Consider the following 16330-nt stretch of genomic DNA (forward strand, 5'->3'; position numbering starts at 1 on the left):
GAAGGCCACTTTCCATTACAAATGTTCACTGTGCGTCACATTGTTTGTAGAGCTAAATCTATATTTTATATTATAGCTATGGATCCAATGTCATTGTCATTGACAGTATGAACCTTCCGTTCAATATGCCATAAAGAAAAAAAATGTCATCAATACTTTCCCGTTTTATACCGTGGTGAATATGAGTGTATATCGGAATGATCTGGGATAATTCCTGCAAAGCTATTTATAAGGCGCTAAGCTAATAACGTTAAACCGATTGGCGTTTCGTCCCTACACAAGCTAGAGTTAAAAATCCAAATGCATATGATCGGTATTATGTTCCATCATGAATGCATGAAAGGGGGGGGGGGGAGTAGTTTCTGATTATTGATTGCCAATAACGGCATTCATTATTACCACAACATAGGCTGAGCAGGGGGATGGCTATGAAATCCTTGCACGATCAAGCTGAAATTGACGTCAAATTGCTCTTACCTGTGGCCGGTTGGATTCCAAAAAGAATTTTCCAGTTATTTGATCGCCATCTGCTAGATCATATGTCTATTGGCTGATGCCATATTCCTTTACTGCATAATGAATTTGGCGTCCCAAAAAGTATTCCATGCGATCTGGTGAAGCCCTCGCTTCAGGCTAACAGAAAAGTCTGCCTGGAGCCTAAAATATGTGACACCAAGTCTGCAACAAGGATTACTGCATTCTCGAGACAGCGCCAATACCAGGATCTGGCTGGTACTGCACTTTCGGAGTCCCAATATGCCTTTTGCAGCCAAAATACAGCTCTGTGACATTGAATAGGATATTAAAATCGAATAAAAGAAAAAACAAGTTAAAAACATATATATATATGTGATTGGCCGTCAGTGGTTTGTTTACCCTTGTTTTATACTTGTTATTTTGTAAAATACAATATCTTTATTTATTTTGTATTTAAATATATAGATGTGTACCTTTTTAGTTAATTTGTAAAACATATTTTTTAAATAAACATAACATTTATTTAAAGATACAGTATGTGTGTGACTGTATATATATATATATATATATATATATATATATATATATATATATATATATATATATATATATATATATATATATATATATATAATATATTAGTGCTGTCAATAGATACAAACAAATTAACAAAATTAATCTAATAAGAGAAAACTTCAACCAGCCACATACCTCTCATTAGATTTCATTGTGCCATAGATGAAATATTATACCCCTTCTAGCATGATGTCAGGTCAGTAGAATTTTTAATTAAGTCAGTACAAATTAATCAGAATGCTGCTCAATGTTGGGGTCTAAGGTTGAGGGACGGCGGAGGGGGTAAGAAATGGAGAGTTGAAAAAGGGGCGAGAAACAGAAAAGAGAGTAGAACATGTTTGTTCATATAAAAGTGTTACAAAATTGTATGTACATAGGTTATGAGGTGGTGAGCAACTTAACATTACACTCTGATTATTGCTGTGATGTACTTTTATAATTAAATAAATACATTTCATATACATTTGAAATTCATGGTTTGTTGTGTTCTTTATCAGTAGTTTATAAATGTATGTTACGGCAATTCATGATGTATTTTGTAAGTTTGGGTCCCGGGGAAACACCAAATTTCTCTTTTGGGTCTCGAGCTGAAACAGTTTGGGAACCCCTGCATTTAAGGCTCCTCTCTCTTGCTCAGTCTGTTGTGCTTGTTGAGATCTTTGGGAAACACGTACATACAGAAACTGTTTTCCAAAAGGTTTTATAATCCTACAGTATCTGTTTAAAATATTGACAGAATAACTAGTGAGAAGGTAACAACACTGGAGTCACCAAGCGTACAGTATGTGTGAGAGTCGAGAGTTGGTCTACCTGGAGGTCCACTTGAGCCAATGCTCACTGGGGGCTCTCTCTCTCTCTCTCTCTCTCTCTCTCTCTCTCTCTCTCTCTCTCTCTCTCTCTCTCTCTCTCTCTCTCTCTCTCTCTCCTCTCTCTCTCTCTCTCTCTCTCTCTCTCTCTGAGTCTGTCTGTTCTTTCTCCATCTCACCCTGTCACTCTCCTGTGCCTCATCTGCCGTCTTCTTGCTACTCTTATCGAAGAAGGATGCTATATCAGCTGTCTTTCTCTTAATTTTTATTTCTCTGACATATCACTATGCAAAATGCAGAATATATCAACCTTACCATCATCATGACAAGTTAACTGGATAAATATGTTTATTCAATAAAAAAATAAAAATAAAAAAGTGTACGTGTAGTAAAAAGAGATAAGCTAATTATCATAATAATTACAATGAATCTAGACTAATCGAATCAAGTTACTGTAGAAATATTAAAATATAAAATAAAACAGAATGCATTAATATACACTAATGAGCAGTGAGTAAACACCTATACACTAATACTAATGTCGGCATCGTGCATTATCAAAACTATTGTCTCCAATCTCCCTGATAGAAAATATATTTAAATTATAATTATTTTTTAACTTAAACTGTGTGACTCAAAATGTATCAATACATCTTTTCTGTGCCCCTGATTCAATTGTGGGAGATAACTTTACCATAGTTTTTTGCACGATGCATAGAAAAGTTAGCTAATGCTAATTGTTGCTACTTCTTCCTCGTGGCATGCTAGCCTGGGGCTCTAAAGATACAGTCACGGATGGAATATTAAAAGCACTGAAAAGCAATTCCCTCAGATATTATTAGCTTACCTGTAATCATTAGTTGGTTTACTAGACTTGCCAGTTGTAAAGTCAAGTCTCCAGAGGCCCCTGTGTGTGTGTGTATGTGTGTGTGTGTGTGTGTGTGTGTGTGTGTGTGTGTGTGTGTGTGTGTGTGTGTGTGTGTGTGTGTGTGTGTGTGTGTGTGTGTGTGTGTGTGTGTGTGTGTGTGTTGTGTGTGTGTGTGTGTGTGTGTGTGTGTGTGTGTGTGTGTGTGTGTGTGTGTGTGGTGTAAAATGCCAAATCCATGCTTGACTGAGGGAACCGTGGGAAATGTCTTTCTTTGCAAAAATGTAGTGGGAATGCCGTGCTCTGTATGCAAAAGAGAACTGTTGTAATTTGAAATTGGCCTACCTGTAGTGGGAGTGGAGAGAAAACTATTCAACACTAGGTTCTGCCTCTTTAGGGAGTTCTCTTCATTCCTTCTTTATAATATAATATTATAATATATGATATGTCTACTAATGATGACTCACCGATAAAGCGTTGCCATTTCAAATGTCACCGGTTTATTATCACAAAACTTGTCACAGTACAATATCTCGGGTGCTTCACCTCTGTAGTAGTGTACCAGACAACCTCATTACCTCTGTGGGTCAGCCCTTGCCCCCATCCCCTCCACCAACCCACGGGTCTGCGTGAACACCAGCGTCACCTGCAAGCCCCGGAGTTGGTAGAGAGCAGAGTGACAGCCCGGCTGACCAATGACCCCCGATACCAGGGTCGCTACAATATTTCTGTAAAACAGAATGATGAAAAAGCCTAATTGCCCTCCCTGTCGTCCATCTGAACAATGACATCACTTGGTCTTCCAAGGCAGTGGGGTTGACAAAAAACCGCGGGGGCCTTGCCGGTCCCCCTGTCTGTTTACATTACTAATGGTCATGCTGTCATAATTCATCTGTAGGGATTAGAGCCAAGCCTTTTTGTCAGCGTGGAATACAGAATTAATGTAGCATCTGGCCTGCTTGGTTTTGACACAGAAAAACATGGAATGAGCTGGCAGTGTTGCTGGATGAATAATGGCTGAAAATATCAGTGTCAATGTTTTGAGCTGTTGTGTCTGACCGCTGCCTTAAACACTGAGCATCGGGTGTGAAATAGCAGGGAAAGTAATTTGTATATGATGGTGCTAAGCTTAATTATCATAACAACAACAACAACAACAACAACAACAACAACAACAACAACAACAACAACAACAACAACAACAGCACAATTGGAGGGGGGCTTCCCACATTTACAACAAGCGCTGTATGGGTAAGGCTTAAAGAATAATCAAAGACCCCAGCCACCCTAACAACTGCCTCTTTGAACTGCTGCGGTCAGGCAAGCAATACCGGAGTCTCATGGCAAACACAGAGAGACTCAGAAGGAGCTTCTATCCCCAGGCCATCAGGATGCTCAATGAACAATAACAGAACATCAAATACACCCCACAACACACACATCCACACGCACACACACTTTAAATAAACAACACATTGTAGCACCCACTTTACCCACTTTACACACTAACACACACTTTATATTTATTGGCATCAATCCCATGCACCTCATTGCACCTCACCACCACAAGGTGGCACCACAAGCTAAGCCATACCTCACCATTCTACCCTGTACTGTATAGTAGCTGACTGTATAGACTGTACAGAAGTATAGACTGTACATATACTGTATATATGTATATTGAACATTTTTGTTTTGTTTACACTTGTTTACGTACTTGACTTTCTATTTTATACTTATACTATTTTACACTATCTTGTTATTTTATCTAGCACACTCTCAGGAGCAAAACAGAAAGAAGCATTTCATGCAAAAGTATTCTGTATTTCTGTATGACAACTAATAAAGAAACTTGAAACTTGAACTTGAACATAATTATTGTTGCTATTATTATTATTATTATTATTATTATTATTATTATTATTATTATTATTATTATTATTATTATTATTATTATTATTATTATTATTATTATTATTATTATTATTATTATTATTATTATTATTATTATTATTATTATTATTATTATAATGGTGGTGCCGATGTTATTGTGACAATATATACAAGACAGTATATAACATCATAAAAAGATAATGTCACGATCCAGATGATGACCCGCATGTGCAACATGAATATTATTATCTCTGTTAGATGGTTATGTATGGCAGAAAACATTGAGACCAAGGTTAAAAGTTGGATTCATGAAGATTAATTATAAAGTTGGTATCTGGACGTCAGCCCAACAAACAAATATTTTAATATCCATATAGTTTTGGCCAGCCCTCGATTGCCCTGACAATCAATACTGGTACTTTGTTTTGGGCAACTCTAGACTGCTATCTAAAATGCTCTAAACATTGACTCATGTGCTAGTTTCCAGTGCATGCAGAACAGAAATGATTAGCCAGTTGCATAATCCAAAGATTTTAAGAGATGTTACAAATAATAACTGCTTTGGGAATGTGCACACACAGCGAGCTACAAAGACTTAATGTGAAATAATCCAATATTTATACCTCTTTCATTCCTATTCATGGTCTGTTGCGAATAGCCCTTTTATAGCCATAATGGCCATATAGCACCACTGTGGTCTAAATAGACATGATTTAGAGGGAACTAATATGGCACAGGCTCCTTCAAAATTAGTTTCCTAAAGAGCACAATGACTTTATTTTTACTGGGATTCCTCTCAAACTGTGAGGAACTGTGTCTAATGGCACATCCATGACTGATTTAGGAACAAGCTATTGCCTTGTGACAGAAGGTAATGACAACTACCAGTACACCATCAACTGTAATACACCTGCCACAGACAGGTTAGTTAATGTCAACTACCAGTACACCATCAACTGTAATACACCTACCACAGACAGGTTAGTTCTGTACCGTAATGGATCTCGCTCTGCGTCACTTCCGCACTGCACCTCGCTTGTGCACGCGCACTGAATAAAAATTCCACAATGTACCTTTACATCCCAATATTCGTCTGACCACACCCCTATCAGCTTACCCTCATAAGCAGGTGTGTGGCCACCTACTCGCCTCCTTCTTCGCTTTCACCACAAGGAAGTGCCTTCGGAGATCCCCACTTGACGAGGTTGTTAGTAGAAGAAAGTTGGAAAACAAGAGATACGTTGACATCATATCTTTATTTTCTCTCTCACTATTTTTGAGAAAATACGGCGATATTGTCTTCGTTACTGGAGTGTCTGGAAGATGATGATCATTCTACACCTCCACCGTTTTTTTTCGTATTAGGAGTTCACGCCGCTGACATGCCTCCCAACTGCAATCCTCCTTGCTGCGGCTGGATGGGGTAAAACTCTCCAGCAACACAGCTGGACTGTAGGACGCACCGCTGTTGTGAGAAGCGGTGGGTTCCAGGTTTGGTGAGTAATGTTTGCTTGCGAGCACCACTTGTCTGTTAGTGCTATGGGGGCTAGCTGACAATGTTTACGAAAACCGGCCCCAGATTAGGGTCCTTTGTTCAGCCTTTTTAGGCGACGGCGGAGGATCTTGGTTTGAAGCCCATTATAGTCAACTAGTGGGCCACGACCAGTAACTGGTGATCCCAGGATTCTCTGGACGAGTGGATACTTCTCTGTCACCGTATAGGCCCCATCTGTCATATGCAAATGAGAGTATACCCTAAACGAGGAAATGTGGGCATGGATGTTCGTTATCGGAAGATCCATGTTCAAGTCGGCTACAGCCCAGATGGGACTTGTGCTGGCTCCGCCGGATGTATGGTAAAATCACTGTTGTAAACTGTGTTGACATCTCGTTTCTCTTCTCTCTTAAAAGGCGAGGAGGGTTTCAGAACGGCGGCCTGTCTGAGTGTGGCTTGTTATATCGTTGTGTACAAGTTCAGGTGATAGCTGCTTAGCTTGCGTGCTAGTTGTGGCCTACCTGTTAGCCACTCAGCTGTTAGCTGCGGCGCTAGCCCGTTGTGTCACTAGGCTAGGAAACATTAGCTTGCTGCTATCGGCCGAGAGCGGCTGTTAGCTTGATGCTACACTGTGGAACATTGCTATGACTATAACATGCCTTGAAACACTCTGACTACGACGTCATTTTTGACAGAGGATGTTAGTCGAACCTACCTGGAGCCGGCCGGCGAGGACTGCGTCAACAAGGAGAACCGTAGCGGTGGGATGGAGCAGCGACGCTGCTCGTGTCGTCAACACAGATGCTGTGTTTACTATCGGTGCCTTGTTAGAGATTGCAGTTCGCTTGATCTGCGCTCACGGTAGGAAAGGTCCTGACCAGACCTTGAACACTTCTTCTTTCTTTCCCTTCTAAATGTTTTGTAAATAACGATGTTTTCCAAAACGAGTGTTGCTGCACTACATTTAGGATACGACGCGAGTTATGTGTGAATTGTCTTGTCACTGGTATTAGCTTCTCCATGCAAATCGGGTTGTTTGTTACAGATGTGAAAATTATCTGGTTTGTTGTGTTGAGAAACATCATGTGTGTTCATGTACCGTGTACTCACAACTAAGGGGGTTAAACTAACCTATAAAGCTATGCTTAGTGACATATGAGTGAAGAATGAATTCTTTCTCAGCCTGTAATGACAATGAACAGTGTGTTCACATATTAACAGGTTTACCTGTTCAACTGGCCGTATTAAGGGTAAGGTAGGAGGGGTGTTTTCCCCCCGGTTCCCTGGGGACTTCCTCACCCTCCTCTCAGACATGTTGTTACAATATATTGTGTCACTGTGTGGTGGGATACGATGTAACCCTTAGCTTGATTGCTGGGGTTGTGCTAAAACTGCTTGAGGAACTGTATTTTCCTAAAAGAAAAGATTGTTTGGTCACTTTTCATGTGTGCTTAGCAAGGCCTGTGGCCGATACTAATCGAGAATTGTGTATTCTCTCATTATGGAAAAACGGCGTTCCTCTGTAGAGTGTATTGCCATTTTTTGTGGTGGTAAAGGGTTGTGTGTATCTTGTGATCTACAACTGGGTTGGGTTGGCCACAGAAGCACATGTGTAAGTCTGGTACCGGGGCTCTTAAGGGGGCCCTCTCTATTCTGTGTTTTTTCCTTAGTAAAAATCAGATAGCAGGTTGGCACATGAGCTGTGTGAAGCTGTTAGACGCTTCATGTAGCTGACTATGACTGTGTCATACTCTTTTTTGTCATTACATCGTATCATGGGTGTGGGGTCGTAAAGGGGTGTACTGGTAATCCTTTCCTCCCCTTTTCTGATTGGTCAGGGGTTAAAACCTGTCCTTCAAGGTTCCTGTCACGTTGCTGTTCGGCACGTTACAGGGTAAGAGGGGGGGGGGGGGGGGGGGGGGGAGTTTCCTGGTCCCACGCCCTGGAATATTGGGCGTGGGCACCGCAGAAATCCCCCTGCCATATAGTACGTCACTGTGCGCGTCTCTGTTGGTAAGACTTCCGTGTGCTGTTCAGGTCCATATGATGGATCTGTTTCAGGGAGTGGTCAGGGCTCCTCCTCACGAAGCTCCTACTCGGGCCGTCTGTGAGTTAGGACTCTCCTTCCCTGTGAGGGAGCCTCCTCAGAGTTCGGAGCCTCCTCCTCAGATTGTCAAGATGAGTAGAACTTCGAAAAGGAGTTCTGCTCTATTGTGTGTGTATTCGATTCAATTCGATTATTGAGTGTATTGGTTCAGTGCCTCCTCCTCGGAGAGCCCTAATCCAAATATTACATAGCTCAATGTTGCAATATATTCTTTTCAATCTATACAGCTCGCGTGGGAAGTATCTCTGGGGATTTCCGTCTCCTCCCTATGGGAGGGTGGTGGGATGTAAAGATGTAAAACATTTTTACCCTCAGCCTGCGTCACGAGGGATTCATGTCAGTCTGTGTTCTTTTTTTTTTGAATAAAAAGAGGAAGGTACATGAAGCACGACGGCTCCGTGTTGTTCTCCCAGGCGACTTGGAGGAACAATGTTTGGTGTCTTGATAGACTATCCATTGTTGTGTTGGGTCTCGACGCATACATAGTGCTGGCTCGGTGTGTTCTGTTCAGGGTCACACAGGGGCTAAGTGCGCCTTGGTTGCTTGTTAAAACAGCGTTTTTATAGGGCAACTGGGTTGGAGTTTTGTCTCTTCCGAGCGCCAGTTTACTAGGTTGTCTCGATGAATTCTCGTTCATATCTGGGGTATGCTAACGGAATAGATCTGAACATAGGTAGAGGGGTCTCACGCCCTTGGGGTGGGCCACTGAGCACGGTCTAAATGAGGACCGTCTGGGTGGCGCCCTCTTTTCATGTTTTAGATCGACACGCATACCTACCCCCTCTCCTGGAGTGGGCAGGTCGGCGTGATTAGGACACGGGACTGGCCTGGTCACGCTGGTCCAGGTCAGTTAACCCGTTGTCCGCCAGGGATGCAGATCTGCTGTTCTGGTACCCTGAGGGACTTGTGCTTTTTTCGGGGGGAAAAATGCCAGGTCGGTCCGGGTGTCACAGGGTTAGGCGCTATGGAGACCCTTGTTGGGTACATATTGTACTCTGCACTACCGTAATGGCTTACGGCCATGCCAACCTGTACACGCCCGATCTCGTCAGATCTCGGCCGCTATGCAGGTTCGGTCCTGGTTAGTACTTGGTTGGGAGACCTCCTGGGAATACCAAGTGCGGTGTGCTTAGGGCTGGTTCTGTGGGGGGCGGGGTCACTAAGTGCCCACCTGGTGGGGTCTTGATGCTGGCATCATGGACTTCTCCGGGCCCCCGTTCCAGGGGGTCCAGTCCCTTTGGTGGGTCTGGGTCTTCCTTCGCGCTCCGCTGCTACGGCCTTGCCACGGGGTTGGGTTTGCCCTTGACCCCGTGATTCTGGGGGCAGTAACGAGGTTGTTTCCTCCGTTCGTTCCCGGGTGGCATGCGGGTTGTGCGTGTGTGTAGTCGTGGGGTCAAGCCACGGTCTGCTCACCCTGTGCGTTAAGTTGCTTGAGTGCCTCTTCGCACGGTCGGGTCCGTCGCCCTCCCGGGAAACCTCTAATATGGGGGGTGCCCTCCATTAGGGGGGGTCGGGGGGGCTCGGCCCTCCCTGTTCTGATGGTTGTGGGGGGCCTTCAGCGGGATGTATTTGTCGAGCTTCTAGCTCCCGCTCAGCTCCTATTATGCAATGAGACGCTGAGCGGGAGCTAGTGTGATACAGAACGTTAGGTTATGACTATAACCAAGTTCTGTTAACACTAGTGGACGCTCAGCGTCTAGACACCGCTGCGGCCCTTGATTTTTTATTGTGGTGAAATTTGTTGGGAAGGAGATGAGTGTGTGGCACCACCCCTGCTTATATATGTAAGCGGATGGGGGTGTGGCCAGATGAATGCTGGCATTTAAAGGTACATTTTGAAATTTATTCAGTGTATATATGCTGAAGCGAGATATATGCAATGAGACGCTGAGCGTCCACTAGTGTTAACAGAACTTGGTTATAGTCATAACCTAACGTTCATGGTTTCAAAAATTAACGAATTTAGTTCTTTTTAGTTCTTTTTAGATATTTTATTTTTTTATATAGATTTTTCACGTACAGTTACTTACATTACAAAAACACACATTGGGACAAGGGGGGGGGGGGGGGGTTCTCTAGTTCATCTCTATGCCATCATCCACACCATAAGCAAGCAAAAACAAAACAAAAAGAAAAACAAGCAAAAAGGAAAGCAAACCAAGACAGGCACTGTACAGTATTGCACTTGCCTCAAGCCCATTCACATGTAGACATACATATATTTATTTTTTTCTATCCTAGGTCTGTCCATACAATGGGGCACTGGGCCTTTAGAAGGATCCGAAACATTTCAGCAGGAAAATAGTCTAATAGTGGGGCCCACACCTCCTGAAAGGAAGCGTTGTTGCCTCTATGCATTGCACATAGTCTTTCATGGGGTAGCACACCGAAGATCTCTCTATACCACATTTGTAAAAATGGAGGCTTATCCTTAATCCAGTTTATCAGAATGCATTTCCGGGCTGAAAGTAGAAGTTTATCAAATAGTTTGAATTGTAAAGGGTTAACGTTAAACTCTTTTAAATGCTCATACGCCGACGTCTAGAGGTAGAGTCTGACTCTGAGCGAGTGCTGCTGCAGCTCTCAGCTTCTGCTCGCAGATTCAAGTGGTCCACTGCTTGTTGTGAGGAGGAGTCTGATGACGTAGCCAGGGGGTGACAGGCTGGTTGCCAGATCGGGTGGTTTTCCACATAATTTTGAGCCTGTTTACAGTGTGTTTTAAATGGGGTTTCGGCTGAAATGCATATGAAATCTGGCACATCTTTGAACGCCGTCATAATAGAGTGCTGAGAATGAACGCACTTTTTAACTCCGTTACACAGCGCTGAGAATGAACGCGTTCTCAATTACGCTCATTTAGCGGATATACAGTACGTTCAGTTCACGTTCGCCCAAAATACGAACGCGTTCATGAACGATCGTTCATTGAATGTGTTCAGGTACATCACTGACTGTAATACACATGCCACAAATTGTCACAGACAGACCGATTTTCATGATCAAATCCTCAGACAGAAATGTAGTGAAATCTGAGCTCAGTCCAATGGAAAACATTTCACCAAAGATTAACTATGAACTGCCCTCAAATGCTGTAATAAGTAGGCTACTCGTGCTACATGAATAATGTCAGTGTGGTTGCTTTACATGACCTTCGTGTATTGAATGTTGTTATTATTTACGTTATTGCACCAGTGTCAAGCTGCTTCATGTTGCTTAGTTTGAATGGCATTTCATGCATGGAATGTTATTACTAATATTATTGTTATCAGTGTCATGCATGCTGCTGCATGACACTTTGCATGGCTTTGTGTCCTGAATACTGAATGTTGTTATGGTTAATACTGTTATTGCAACAGTGTCTTCCTGCGCCACATGTGTCTTTTATTGTCTTTTACTTCACGTTTAATGGTTTAGGATTAACTGCAGGGTCTGCAGTTGAGAATTAACCAACTGGCTAAAACCGGCACATTTACGAGAATGTTAATGAATGTGCAAGCAAACAAACAAACAAATCAATTAATAACACTGAAATTGTAAAGGTCCACCTGTTCTGAGGTTTTCCCCTGCTCTTCACTCGCCCCCACCTTTGCACATACTTTCCCCTGCTCCTCACTCGCCCCCACCTTTGCACGGACTTTCCCCTGCTCCTCACTCGCCCCCACCTTTGCACATACTTTCCCCTGCTCCTCACTCGCCCCCACCTTTGCACGGACTTTCCCCTGCACCTCACTCGCCCCCACCTTTGCCACCTACTGGACAGATGCTGCCATCGCTCCTCCTCCATTTATGTATTGTTAAAGTGTCAGTATTTCTGTGTTTTCTCCCTGTATATCTGTTACCCTCTGTGCTCCCGTGCTTTTGTTAAGTGTTATTCTGTCTTTTAATGTTGTCCCCAGTCTGTGTTTGGTCTGGTATTGTTATTTAGTCTTTTACCCTAATTTGTTCAGTCTGTCCCTTCCCAGGTGCGTCTCGTTCCCAATCATTAAATGCTACTTTTCTTTTAACACATTGACCACTGATTTTCAACATGCATATCGTGAAGGACATTCAACAGCGACTGCTTTAACCCAAATTACGGATGATTGGCTGAAAGAGATAGATAAAAAGAAAATGGTTGGAGCTGTCTTGCTTGATTTTACTGCAGCATTCGACATCACAGATCACATATTCTTACTTAAAAAACTTGAATGTTACGGTTTCTCCTCATCTGCACTATCTTGGATGCAAACTTATTTAGCAAACCGGAAACAAATAGTTTTTTTTAATGGGAGTTACTCAGAAGTTAAAATGGTAAGGTGTGGAGTACCCCAAGGAAGTTGCCTTGGGCCTTTGCTCTACACCATATTTACAAATGACATGCCTCTTGTCCTAAATAAGTCCTATATTTCTATGTATGCGGTAGGGCTGGGCGATATGGCCTAAATATGATATCACGATATTTTCTGACCTTTCGGCGATACACGATACGCATCACGATGTTTTTCTTTTTTTCCCCAAACAATTCATTATGAGGCTTACCAAGACAGTATTTGAGTTTGCAAGCTAACATTAAAGACAAAATAAAATACCCATGCATTTAGCATTTTTATATTATATATTAGATTTAGATTATTGGATTATTAGATTATATATTGCATATATTTAGCAATGAGATATTATATAATTTAGATATGAAATATGATGAATTGAAAATGGGGGACCCTGATGTAAACAAGACGAAAGTCTTTCGCTGGTCTGCATCCCCTTAACAATTGTATGTATTGAGCTGTACTGTACCCATTCTGCAATGTTAATAAAGTTTTAAATCAATCAATCAATCAATAGGATTTTAGCATTTTTATGAAACTACTGTATATTTGTATGTCTCTAAATGTTTTGATGAATTGAAAATGGAGGACCCTTATGTAAAAAAGCCGAAAGTCTTTTTCTGGTCTTCATCCTCCAGTCAGTCCACTGTTGTTGTATTGAGCTGTACTGTATTGTACCCATTCTGCAATCGTTAATAACGTTCATTCATTCAATCATTCAGCCGGAAACGGAATAATTTTGATTGACAGTCGAGTCTGCCAATTACGTCACACCGCTTGTACCCGCCCTGCTGTTCTTAGCACCAATCGGCAAGCAGCGCTATTCTTTTTTTACTTCCTGAATGCCCTCCTTGATTTTAACGAGAGCTCAGCTCAACGACAACAACAACAGCTCACCGCAGCCGACGAGTGATTACTAGCGCACCGCAGCATGACAACGAGGCATAATGATTTTACTGCAACAAATGTTATAATAAAAGCCTTTCCATACATCTGTCTGATTGAAAACTTTATTAACAGACCGCAGAATGGGCACGCACAACTCGGCACGGACTGAGATATGAACAGTAACGCTTGCTATCTATGTAGTCATCGGACGTTGCTATGTTTGGGTAAATACGCTGATGTGTAACTATATAACGTGTAACTATATAATGTTGATGCCACAAAACGAATGCCTTTGTTAATCATAAGTACTAACTTTGATGCAGTGTGTGTGTGGGAGCGGCGTTGTTTGAACGGGGTGGACCAGATTGACGCGACACAATCCTCTTGGGCAAAACATCACGATATCCACGATACGTTAAAAAAGTGTATCGTTAATGAACTGTACCCGATATTTATATAATATCGTCATATCGCCCAGCCCTAGTATGCGGATGATTCAACGATTTACACATCAGCCTCAACAGCCAATGAATTAAATAAGGTCCTAAAGGCATTGTTGCAATCAGTGATGGAATGGATAAAGAATAACAAACTAGTTCTAAACATATCAAAGACAAGTAGCATAATTTTCGGTTCAAACCATACTCTAAGAACGAACCCAGTCTTGAAACTTTTGATAAGTGATGTGGTAATTAATCAAGTCCAGGAGACTAAACTCCTAGGGGTAACATTAGACAGTAAATTGTCATGGTCACACCATATAAACAATATAGTAGTGAAAATGGGAAGAGGGATTTCTGTTGTTAAAAGATGTGCTCATTTGTTACCACTAAATTCTATCAAACAGGTAATTCAAGCTCTGGTTTTGTCAAATCTTGACTATTGTCCTGCAGTATGGTCGAATGTAACGACGAATAAACTGAAAAAATTACAAATGGTACAAAACAAAGCAGCACGTATAGCGCTTCGCTGTGAGTACAGAACTAATGTTGCAGCGATGCACAGTTGTTTAACTTGGTTACTTGTCAAACATAAATTACTCTGCTCACTCCTTGTATTCACTAGGAATATTCTTGTTACAAAGATCCCCTCAATTTTATATAACAATTTATCTATAAGTCTTGACAGACACAACCATTCCACCAGACATGCTTCTGCACGAGGTTTTACACTTCCAAAAGTGAGGTCGAATGCAATAAAGCGAACTGTCATGTTCCGTGGTATGGCCGTGTGGCAATAAAAGAAACTTGAACTTGAACTTGAATGGAACTCTCTTCCCAGACATGTTAAGCAGGAGATTAGTAAATGTCGTTTCAAAATCGTGGTAAAACAACATTTTCAACCAAAGAAATTGACATTCCCTAATAGATTGTGTGTACGTAAATGAAAATGTATGTGTCTGATAAAGGGATAGGTATATATGGATGAAAAGGCATGTGTCTGATAGGGATATATTATAAAAATATTGTATAATTGGCTGATATGAACATAGATAATGTATGTAAAAGCTAAATAGTATATTATGCTGTATTGTATTATGAATGAATTATGAGTAGGAATTATTGTATTGTATTATGAATTCATAAGGCGTATATATTGTTATATTGTATTATGAATTTGATTAGGGTTTTTATTGTTGTTTTAATTGTCTGTATGACATGTAAATGTTGTGAGTGTATAAGTCTGTAACTGTATTTTATGTGTTATGGACCCCAGGAAGAATAGCCCCAGCACTGCTGTGGCTAATGGGGATCCAAATAAACGTAAACTTAAACTTAAACCATCATGTGTCAATTAGTCTGTGTATATCTGTCTTGTCTGCCCCCTTCCCTGTGTCGGTTCATTGTTTGCTACTGCTGCTTGCTACATGTTTCATGATACATGCTTTGCTATTCATCTTGCCCTTGTGTTCCTGGCTCCCGTTCGTGTTCCTTGACCTTTTGTTTCTCAGTAAGTCTAGTTTTCAGTTTGTGTTACCTTCTTTGTTTTTTGTGTACAGTTCGTCTCGTTTTGTTAGTGTTTAATTTGTAGATTACTTTGTACCCTTTTTCCCTGCCTGCTTTTGCAGAGGTTTTTGTTGTGCCTTTTTGTACCTGCTCTCTGCCAGCATTTGCTGTGCTCTGTTTTGAGAGATTCTTTGTTTGTGCCTGTTTTGTTGCTGCACTTCAGTAAAGCTCTATATTTTGACTTCACCCCTGGCTCCACGTCTCGTTCTGCCTATTCTCTCCTCGTTCTGTTCAGCAATTGGGTCCTCGACAACACAAACTATAACAGAAATATAGCTGCAATAGCTAGGGTTGCCACCTTCCACTAATAGAAATAAAGGACACCTTTCATCGAGCGTGTGCGAAGCGTGCGCAAGAATTTGGGCGTTTTTTGGGTGAAAATGGGCGGATTTTGTAACACTTTTATTTTTAACTTTATTTCGGTGTTAGGGTTATGTTATTTAATTATTTTGGGGAGCCAGCCCCCCAAACTCCTGAAATGCATAGAAAACAGTCAGCACTGTTGTAGCTGAGGTTGTGTTTAACCGTGTGGTATACCTGTATCACCTCAGCTGCAGTAACTTAGAGGGGAGGAGTGGGATGATCAAATTGAAATGAAATGAAATTGAACAGTATGACTTTTATATTGTTGTCTGAACACTATTTATTTAAGTATTTTTGTATTTATGAATTCTATTATTTATGTATGTATTAACTGTTAATCCTTTATGAATAATTCCGTTTTCCAGATGAGCATAACAACATATGAGTTTAAATGGGCACACTATTTAATTATATTGATTAATATAAATACATGTTTATTTATTAGACTTTAAAAACTCAACATTAATGAACAATCAACCATATTAGTCAACTGAAATAGCCTAGACTATGCCCACATCAGCAGCCAATATGTAGGCTCCTGGCTGCC

The 16330-nt window shown here is 41.3% G+C and overlaps 1 protein-coding gene across 1 annotated transcript in view; it reads left to right on the top strand.

Annotated features, from left to right (window-relative positions):
• fstl5 (follistatin-like 5) overlaps positions 1-16330 on the top strand; it is a 302534-nt gene that overhangs the window by 29891 nt on the left and 256313 nt on the right. The window lies entirely within an intron of this gene.

Source organism: Notolepis coatsorum (assembly GCF_963971535.1).
Source record: "Notolepis coatsorum genome assembly, chromosome: 16".
NCBI classification, from domain to species: domain Eukaryota; kingdom Metazoa; phylum Chordata; class Actinopteri; order Aulopiformes; family Paralepididae; genus Notolepis; species Notolepis coatsorum.